The sequence below is a fragment of the Anopheles marshallii genome (genome assembly GCF_943734725.1).
Source record: "Anopheles marshallii chromosome X unlocalized genomic scaffold, idAnoMarsDA_429_01 X_unloc_141, whole genome shotgun sequence".
Lineage (NCBI taxonomy): Eukaryota > Metazoa > Arthropoda > Insecta > Diptera > Culicidae > Anopheles > Anopheles marshallii.
In genome coordinates this window covers 5,001-12,500 of record NW_026525715.1, presented here as the reverse complement: position 1 = coordinate 12,500, position 7,500 = coordinate 5,001, and positions in this window count along the sequence as shown.

Sequence of the window (7,500 nt, the reverse complement as noted above, 5' to 3'; positions counted from 1 at the left end):
ATACGCGATCGTGTGTGTTTCAGTGTGAACTTGGTGCGCCAAGTCCATTTGTGATGCATCACTTAGCTAACCATCTTTCGGGACTGTTTAGGGTATGTGCTCCTCCACATCTATGCTTACTCGTACACATTCTCTGTCAATAGGTTTAAGATCGGGCATTCTACCATATCATTGCCTTAATGCTTTCAAATCAAGGCTACCAGGGTAGCCTAATTGCGTTCGAAACTCAACTTGTGAGCTGTCGGCCCTAGAAGTTTTTTAGGCTGCTAGGACCTCTCTCTATATTTTGCCTTTGGACTTCTCGAAGCTCAACTTGTGAGCAGTTCCATGCACCACTACCCGTATCTCTTAGCTTAGTTCTAGCCATGTGCGTTCAAAGCTCAACGTTAAGCTGTGTTCTGCACCACAATCCTTATATAATAAGCTTATCTCTAAGCTTTTTTGCGTTCAATGCTCAACGTTAAGCTATCCCTTCGCTTAGAACCTCGCTCTACATTTTGCCTTTGGACTTCTCGAAGCTCAACTTGTGAGCAGTTCCATGCACCACTATAGGTATCTCTTAGCTTAGTTCTAGCCATGTGCGTTCAAAGCTCAACGTTAAGCTGTGTTCTGCACCACAATCCTTATATAATAAGCTTATCTCTAAGCTTTTTTGCGTTCAATGCTCAACGTTAAGCTATCCCTTCGCTTAGAACCTCGCTCTATATTCAACTTTCAGATACCTCAAAGTTCAACTTATGTGGTCTGCTATCGAGCTTGAAGGGCTTCGTTCTCTGACAGAGGGGGGTTTTTGGGCCAAATTATGCAATATTAGTTTAACCTCCCTCGCAGAACCACATTTGACCAGGTCGAGAAAAAAATTTTTTCGTGACGACCTGGTCCCCCATAGTAGGGAATGAACATGACATCTTAACCATATTTGACCATTTTCAAATTTCTCGTCGCGGAATGATGACTTTACTAGTAAAATTTGTTCCGGGTAGGGACCTCCCATACAAAATTTTCATCGCTCCAAAAGTGATTTCGTTTCACTTTTCAACATTTACAAGGTCCATAAATCATGTTTTGAGACGATATGGAAAAAAAAATTTTTTGCCCGTCTCGACCAACTCGACCGATGGTGACCACAGTAGGGTGCTCCATACAAATTTTCCTTATGTGGAATTTTTCAGTGTAAAATAAGGTTTCTCCAATCGATCGCGGGTTTCACTTTTCATCATTTGCTAGGTCTAACTATGATGTTTTGAGTGGTCCCGCAAAAATTTTTTCTTGGACCGGGCCTTCCTTCCCGGCCCTGTCGGTGTGTTCTGCAGTAGGGTGCTCCATACAAATTTTGCTTATGTGGAATTTTTCAGTGTAAAATAAGGTTTCTCCAATCGATCGCGGGTTTCACTTTTCATCATTTGCTAGGTCTAACTATGATGTTTTGAGTGGTCCCGCAAAAATTTTTTCTTGGACCGGGCCTTCCTTCCCGGCCCTGTCGGTGTGCTCTGCAGTAGGGTGCTCCATACATATTTTCCTTATGTGGAATTTTTCAGTGTAAAATAAGGTTTCTCCAATCGATCGCGGGTTTCACTTTTCATCATTTGCTAGGTCTAACTATGATGTTTTGAGTGGTCCCGCAAAAATTTTTTCTCTTAGCCAGTCGACCCTTTCGTCCATGTCGGTGTGTTCTGCAGTAGGGTGCTCCATACAAATTTTGCTTATGTGGAATTTTTCAGTGTAAAATAAGGTTTCTCCAATCGATCGCGGGTTTCACTTTTCATCATTTGCTAGGTCTAACTATGATGTTTTGAGTGGTCCCGCAAAAATTTTTTCTTGGACCGGGCCTTCCTTCCCGGCCCTGTCGGTGTGCTCTGCAGTAGGGTGCTCCATACAAATTTTGCTTATGTGGAATTTTTCAGTGTAAAATAAGGTTTCTCCAATCGATCGCGGGTTTCACTTTTCATCATTTGCTAGGTCTAACTATGATGTTTTGAGTGGTCCCGCAAAAATTTTTTCTTGGACCGGGCCTTCCTTCCCGGCCCTGTCGGTGTGTTCTGCAGTAGGGTGCTCCATACAAATTTTGCTTATGTGGAATTTTTCAGTGTAAAATAAGGTTTCTCCAATCGATCGCGGGTTTCACTTTTCATCATTTGCTAGGTCTAACTATGATGTTTTGAGTGGTCCCGCAAAAATTTTTTCTTGGACCGGGCCTTCCTTCCCGGCCCTGTCGGTGTGCTCTGCAGTAGGGTGCTCCATACATATTTTCCTTATGTGGAATTTTTCAGTGTAAAATAAGGTTTCTCCAATCGATCGCGGGTTTCACTTTTCATCATTTGCTAGGTCTAACTATGATGTTTTGAGTGGTCCCGCAAAAATTTTTTCTTGGACCGGGCCTTCCTTCCCGGCCCTGTCGGTGTGCTCTGCAGTAGGGTGCTCCATACAAATTTTCCTTATGTGGAATTTTTCAGTGTAAAATAAGGTTTCTCCAATCGATCGCGGGTTTCACTTTTCATCATTTGCTAGGTCTAACTATGATGTTTTGAGTGGTCCCGCAAAAATTTTTTCTTGGACCGGGCCTTCCTTCCCGGCCCTGTCGGTGTGTTCTGCAGTAGGGTGCTCCATACAAATTTTGCTTATGTGGAATTTTTCAGTGTAAAATAAGGTTTCTCCAATCGATCGCGGGTTTCACTTTTCATCATTTGCTAGGTCTAACTATGATGTTTTGAGTGGTCCCGCAAAAATTTTTTCTTGGACCGGGCCTTCCTTCCCGGCCCTGTCGGTGTGCTCTGCAGTAGGGTGCTCCATACAAATTTTCCTTATGTGGAATTTTTCAGTGTAAAATAAGGTTTCTCCAATCGATCGCGGGTTTCACTTTTCATCATTTGCTAGGTCTAACTATGATGTTTTGAGTGGTCCCGCAAAAATTTTTTCTTGGACCGGGCCTTCCTTCCCGGCCCTGTCGGTGTGCTCTGCAGTAGGGTGCTCCATACAAATTTTCCTTATGTGGAATTTTTCAGTGTAAAATAAGGTTTCTCCAATCGATCGCGGGTTTCACTTTTCATCATTTGCTAGGTCTAACTATGATGTTTTGAGTGGTCCCGCAAAAATTTTTTCTTGGACCGGGCCTTCCTTCCCGGCCCTGTCGGTGTGTTCTGCAGTAGGGTGCTCCATACAAATTTTGCTTATGTGGAATTTTTCAGTGTAAAATAAGGTTTCTCCAATCGATCGCGGGTTTCACTTTTCATCATTTGCTAGGTCTAACTATGATGTTTTGAGTGGTCCCGCAAAAATTTTTTCTTGGACCGGGCCTTCCTTCCCGGCCCTGTCGGTGTGCTCTGCAGTAGGGTGCTCCATACAAATTTTCCTTATGTGGAATTTTTCAGTGTAAAATAAGGTTTCTCCAATCGATCGCGGGTTTCACTTTTCATCATTTGCTAGGTCTAACTATGATGTTTTGAGTGGTCCCGCAAAAATTTTTTCTTGGACCGGGCCTTCCTTCCCGGCCCTGTCGGTGTGCTCTGCAGTAGGGTGCTCCATACAAATTTTCCTTATGTGGAATTTTTCAGTGTAAAATAAGGTTTCTCCAATCGATCGCGGGTTTCACTTTTCATCATTTGCTAGGTCTAACTATGATGTTTTGAGTGGTCCCGCAAAAATTTTTTCTTGGACCGGGCCTTCCTTCCCGGCCCTGTCGGTGTGTTCTGCAGTAGGGTGCTCCATACAAATTTTGCTTATGTGGAATTTTTCAGTGTAAAATAAGGTTTCTCCAATCGATCGCGGGTTTCACTTTTCATCATTTGCTAGGTCTAACTATGATGTTTTGAGTGGTCCCGCAAAAATTTTTTCTTGGACCGGGCCTTCCTTCCCGGCCCTGTCGGTGTGTTCTGCAGTAGGGTGCTCCATACAAATTTTGCTTATGTGGAATTTTTCAGTGTAAAATAAGGTTTCTCCAATCGATCGCGGGTTTCACTTTTCATCATTTGCTAGGTCTAACTATGATGTTTTGAGTGGTCCCGCAAAAATTTTTTCTTGGACCGGGCCTTCCTTCCCGGCCCTGTCGGTGTGTTCTGCAGTAGGGTGCTCCATACAAATTTTGCTTATGTGGAATTTTTCAGTGTAAAATAAGGTTTCTCCAATCGATCGCGGGTTTCACTTTTCATCATTTGCTAGGTCTAACTATGATGTTTTGAGTGGTCCCGCAAAAATTTTTTCTTGGACCGGGCCTTCCTTCCCGGCCCTGTCGGTGTGCTCTGCAGTAGGGTGCTCCATACATATTTTCCTTATGTGGAATTTTTCAGTGTAAAATAAGGTTTCTCCAATCGATCGCGGGTTTCACTTTTCATCATTTGCTAGGTCTAACTATGATGTTTTGAGTGGTCCCGCAAAAATTTTTTCTTGGACCGGGCCTTCCTTCCCGGCCCTGTCGGTGTGTTCTGCAGTAGGGTGCTCCATACAAATTTTCCTTATGTGGAATTTTTCAGTGTAAAATAAGGTTTCTCCAATCGATCGCGGGTTTCACTTTTCATCATTTGCTAGGTCTAACTATGATGTTTTGAGTGGTCCCGCAAAAATTTTTTCTTGGACCGGGCCTTCCTTCCCGGCCCTGTCGGTGTGCTCTGCAGTAGGGTGCTCCATACAAATTTTCCTTATGTGGAATTTTTCAGTGTAAAATAAGGTTTCTCCAATCGATCGCGGGTTTCACTTTTCATCATTTGCTAGGTCTAACTATGATGTTTTGAGTGGTCCCGCAAAAATTTTTTCTTGGACCGGGCCTTCCTTCCCGGCCCTGTCGGTGTGCTCTGCAGTAGGGTGCTCCATACAAATTTTCCTTATGTGGAATTTTTCAGTGTAAAATAAGGTTTCTCCAATCGATCGCGGGTTTCACTTTTCATCATTTGCTAGGTCTAACTATGATGTTTTGAGTGGTCCCGCAAAAATTTTTTCTTGGACCGGGCCTTCCTTCCCGGCCCTGTCGGTGTGCTCTGCAGTAGGGTGCTCCATACAAATTTTCCTTATGTGGAATTTTTCAGTGTAAAATAAGGTTTCTCCAATCGATCGCGGGTTTCACTTTTCATCATTTGCTAGGTCTAACTATGATGTTTTGAGTGGTCCCGCAAAAATTTTTTCTCTTGGCCAGTCGACCCTTTCGTCCATGTCGGTGTGTTCTGCAGTAGGGTGCTCCATACAAATTTTCCTTATGTGGAATTTTTCAGTGTAAAATAAGGTTTCTCCAATCGATCGCGGGTTTCACTTTTCATCATTTGCTAGGTCTAACTATGATGTTTTGAGTGGTCCCGCAAAAATTTTTTCTTGGACCGGGCCTTCCTTCCCGGCCCTGTCGGTGTGCTCTGCAGTAGGGTGCTCCATACATATTTTCCTTATGTGGAATTTTTCAGTGTAAAATAAGGTTTCTCCAATCGATCGCGGGTTTCACTTTTCATCATTTGCTAGGTCTAACTATGATGTTTTGAGTGGTCCCGCAAAAATTTTTTCTTGGACCGGGCCTTCCTTCCCGGCCCTGTCGGTGTGCTCTGCAGTAGGGTGCTCCATACAAATTTTCCTTATGTGGAATTTTTCAGTGTAAAATAAGGTTTCTCCAATCGATCGCGGGTTTCACTTTTCATCATTTGCTAGGTCTAACTATGATGTTTTGAGTGGTCCCGCAAAAATTTTTTCTCTTAGCCAGTCGACCCTTTCGTCCATGTCGGTGTGTTCTGCAGTAGGGTGCTCCAACCAAGTTTTCCTAATGAAAGTTTTTCGTGGTTTCGTGTTAGTTAAAAACTCCGGAACTTGGCTTATTTTCACCATAATTTCCACATATGGTGACCAACTCAATAAACGTTTTGTGCGTATCCTATGGACATTTTTTCGCGTTCAACTTGGTGAACTAGGGTTGTATTCCCGAAGGGTAAAAAAATCTGGACTTAGCCAAATTTTGAAATCTCCAACCAATCTTGGCCTGTTAGATTATCTTGGTTGGGTTGCTATGGGCTGCTACGGCCTACTTGATAGGCAATGTTTCAACTCTTGGAAGCTTTCGTGGTTGCTAAGCACTGTTCGTGGCCTTCTTGATAGAAATGGCTTATCGTGGCCATGGACTTAGCAAAATTTTGAAGTCTCCAACCAATCTTGGCCTGTTAGAGTATCTTGGTTGGGTTGCTATGGGCTGGTACGGCCTACTTGATAGGCAATGTTTCAACTCTTGGAAGCTTTCGTGGTTGCTAAGCACTGTCCATGGCCTTCTTGATAGAAATGGCTTATGGTGGCCATGGACTTAGCAAAATTTTGAAGTCTCCAACCAATCTTGGCCTGTTAGATTATCTTGGTTGGTTTGCTATGGGCTGGTACGGCCTACTTGATAGGCAATGTTTCAACTCTTGGAACCTTTCGTGGTTGCTAAGCACTGTCCATGGCCTTCTTGATAGAAATGGCTTATGGTGGCCATGGACTTAGCAAAATTTTGAAGTCTCCAACCAATCTTGGCCTGTTAGAGTATCTTGGTTGGGTTGCTATGGGCTGGTACGGCCTACTTGATAGGCAATGTTTCAACTCTTGGAAGCTTTCGTGGTTGCTAAGCACAGTCCATGGCCTTCTTGATAGAAATGGCTTATGGTGGCCATGGACTTAGCAAAATTTTGAAGTCTCCAACCAATCTTGGCCTGTTAGATTATCTTGGTTGGTTTGCTATGGGCTGGTACGGCCTACTTGATAGGCAATGTTTCAACTCTTGGAACCTTTCGTGGTTGCTAAGCACTGTCCATGGCCTTCTTGATAGAAATGGCTTATGGTGGCCATGGACTTAGCCAAATTTTGAAGTCTCCAACCAATCTTGGCCTGTTAGAGTATCTTGGTTGGGTTGCTATGGGCTGGTACGGCCTACTTGATAGGCAATGTTTCAACTCTTGGAAGCTTTCGTGGTTGCTAAGCACTGTCCATGGCCTTCTTGATAGAAATGGCTTATGGTGGCCATGGACTTAGCAAAATTTTGAAGTCTCCAACCAATCTTGGCCTGTTAGAGTATCTTGGTTGGGTTGCTATGGGCTGGTACGGCCTACTTGATAGGCAATGTTTCAACTCTTGGAAGCTTTCGTGGTTGCTAAGCACTGTTCGTGGCCTTCTTGATAGAAATGGCTTATCGTGGCCATGGACTTAGCAAAATTTTGAAGTCTCCAACCAATCTTGGCCTGTTAGAGTATCTTGGTTGGGTTGCTATGGGCTGGTACGGCCTACTTGATAGGCAATGTTTCAACTCTTGGAAGCTTTCGTGGTTGCTAAGCACTGTCCATGGCCTTCTTGATAGAAATGGCTTATGGTGGCCATGGACTTAGCAAAATTTTGAAGTCTCCAACCAATCTTGGCCTGTTAGATTATCTTGGTTGGTTTGCTATGGGCTGGTACGGCCTACTTGATAGGCAATGTTTCAACTCTTGGAACCTTTCGTGGTTGCTAAGCACTGTCCATGGCCTTCTTGATAGAAATGGCTTATGGTGGCCATGGACTTAGCAAAATTTTGAA